The sequence below is a fragment of the Acyrthosiphon pisum genome, unplaced genomic scaffold (assembly GCF_005508785.2).
Source record: "Acyrthosiphon pisum isolate AL4f unplaced genomic scaffold, pea_aphid_22Mar2018_4r6ur Scaffold_21460;HRSCAF=24041, whole genome shotgun sequence".
NCBI classification, from domain to species: Eukaryota; Metazoa; Arthropoda; class Insecta; order Hemiptera; family Aphididae; genus Acyrthosiphon; species Acyrthosiphon pisum.
Window position 1 is genome coordinate 7,297 of NW_021770930.1, and position 3,554 is coordinate 10,850.

Sequence of the window (3,554 nt, forward strand, 5' to 3'; positions counted from 1 at the left end):
ATTTGAGTAAATTAAGTACTTAAAATACTTTTAAAAAGTATTTTTTACAAACACTGATACATGGTACATACTATAACAGGCATACAGCAGAGAGACTTTATTCAGTTTTTGAACTTTTGTATGCAGTAATGTAGTCGTAATAAAAAGTAATACAATATTCCTCATAAGTTTGTCTACTATTATCAACAAAAAAAATGTGTACAAGAAAGTCAAATTAAATTTTTATGAGCGTTTGAAATTCATATTTTTACAACATTTGATATTCACTCGATTTGTTATGTAAGTAACGATTTTCTTATTTTGTTGTACCTAATTAAAAACCAACATTTTTTAGGGAGGGTTCAAATGGGTACAAATCGGGTCCAAAAAAATGAGATAGGTCCGAAATCGATCGGTCGATTCCTGGTGGTTCCGGGTGCCAGGACGACGTTTTTACAGCACCCGGACGGGGGATTTGGTTTTGCGTAAAAGGGAGAGGGGTACAAATTTTTTTATGGGGGGTTCAAATGGGTACAAATCGGGTACAAAAAAATGAGATAGGTCCGAAATCGATCGGTCGATTCCTGGTGGTTCCGGGTGCCAGGACGACGTTTTTACAGCACCCGGACGCGGGATTCGGTTTTGTGTAAAAGGGAAAGGGGTACAAATTTTTATGGGGGGTTCAAATGGGTACAAATCGGGTACAAAAAAATGAGATAGGTCCGAAATCGATCGGTCGATTCCTGGTGGTTCCGGGTGCCAGGACGACGTTTTTACAGCACCCGGACGCGGGATTCGGTTTTGTGTAAAAGGGAAATGGGTACAAATTTTTTTAGGGAGGGTTCAAATGGGTACAAATCGGGTACAAAAAAATGAGATAGGTCCGAAATCGATCGGTTGACTTCTGGTGGTTCCGGGTGCCAGGACGACGTCGTTACAGCACCCGGACGGGGGATTTGGTTTTGCGTAAAAGGGTGAGGGGTACAAATTTTTTTATGGGGGGTTCAAATGGGTACAAATCGGGTACAAAAAAATGAGATATGTTAGGGTCGGTTTTGACGATTTACGGGTGCCAGGACGACGCACCTTGTAAGAGACGTATAGATTTCAATCCAATAGTGAACACTCATCCAGGTACATTTAAATTTAAATAAATGAATATCGATATTTTTGTTCACTGTTAGACAGTACACTTAATAAAATTTTACATCTACATTTTAGATTCTTTCAAGGTATCTAATTATAGAAATGTTAAAAACACAACTGATGGTAAATATTAATACTATTCTGTATATATGTATTATATTATAGTTCCTAAATCTTAATTGCATCATTTTTGTTTAGAAAAAATAGATTTACTTCTTCAATTACTTTTCAAAACACTCTTTCCAATTTGAAATATGAAGTGAGAGAATATGGCATTTAAATTGAAAGACTGGAACAAACGATAGTTAATAACTGCTTAAACAAGAAGATGCAAGTGGATAACAATGATAATACTACAGATGATATGTTTGATTTTCCAATAAAAACTTTAGAAGAACTAAGTATATTTGAAGACAAATTATTGGATAGTAATTTTAGACTTCAAATGGCAAGTATATATTATCATAATTATTTTAATATACATATCATATAAAAGTATAAGTATATAGAATGATGAATTGGGAGATTTTGTTTATTACTTGCTGTGTTACACTATATATTAGTGATAAGACTTAAAGTTCTTTAACAATCAATTTTCATTATTTTATTTTTTTTGTTTTTATTGTTTTCAAAATAATTACTTTTACTGCTTTATAACTAAATTAACGAAATTCATCAAATACCTATCTTTAGAGCTGACTAAAATATTCATCAACAAAGCAACCAAGTTAATGATATATTTTATTAAACTAAATATTTATACTCTTAAACCATTTTCAGATAAAATATCTATCCAGATTGGAACGTCCAAAGGTAGCTGATATGACAAGGCAAATAATGGCCATAATTTTTCATAATAATATACTCTCTCTATGCATTCTTATATCGGACAAAAAAAGAAAAATGTGTTTTCCGTGCTCAATTCTTGTTCATTAATATTTGGTAAACTATATTAAAATAATTAATGTTCTCTTGAAGTTATACAATTTATAAAAATAAATATTTCATATATTTCAGCAACTATAAGGAGCATACCAAAACATAGAAATTGTACAGATCTTGAAATTGTTGGACCATTAAAAATATGTACATGGCTAATGCCAAATTCCGAGAAGAAAAAAAACAGCAATCCATCTCTAATGCATAATTATATTATAAATACTACTATTGTTAGGTTATTATGGCATAGATTTAAAAACATATAAGGCTATGTAAGTTAAAGTAGATATGTGTCAAGGAAGACATGTAAAACAATATAATTTAGGTTATTAAAAAAAATGCCATCAAAGAAATTTACAGTTAAATTATAAATGATTTTATAACTAAAATTTTTTGTATTTTTGAATTTTTATTAAGTTAAAAGTGTAGTTAACTATTGATATATATCAATGGTATATTTAAATTAAAATTGATTTATGAAAATTAATACTTTAATTTGTTATTTGTTTCATTTATTTTATTCTTTTGAGTTTTTTCTCTTTACAATCTTAATACCTTTATACGTTGACAGTGGGACTGAATCTTAATTTAACTTGATTTTCCCCCAACCTCGTATATAAAATTAAAAATATAAAGATATTATATTATACCTATAACTACTTATTTAAAATACTTATATAATATATTTGTATGCTTATTATTCTACTGAATTATTTCTGTATTATATTTATTATAATAAATAGGCATGTTTTCTTATGTTGATATCGTTTGAGTTGATTTTTTTGTATTCATTTAAACCTTTTAAAGACTTAATTTATTTGATTGTTTGGATTTCTTATTCCATTACCTATTAATTTGACATGAATAATTGTATTTTATTTTGAAGAGCATAATATTATTAAACTATTTGTTATTTAACCAAAGTATAATGTTAGTCATCTCAATTCCCAGTATAATAGAAAAATAGACCAAAACATCAAATTCTTAATATGTAATTTAAATTTATGCTACAGAGGTATATGCTATTGAACAAGACAAATAATTAAAAACAAAACTATTCAAATCAATTTTAACATTTATTGTAAAATATAAAAATTGTAAATAAGTATTCACACAATATAAGTAATTAATGAATAATATAATTTAAACATATTAATGAATTAATAACAAATCATCAAGTACACAGTATAATATAATAAATTATAAATATAATAATTCAAACATAATTAAATGTAAAAATATTAAATAAAATAGTTAATCACATATTTTCAATATTATTCAAGAAATAATAATAATATACAAAATATAGTTTAACCCAATTAACCACTGTTGGAGTTTCTAATCATTTTTGTATTTACACATATATACAATTTATATACATATTTACAATTATTTATTTTAGTATTACAATTTATACCTGATTGTATTTACCCATAATTTTTTTTTTTTTTTGAATGACTATTATACCATACATTAGCTAGAATTTAATG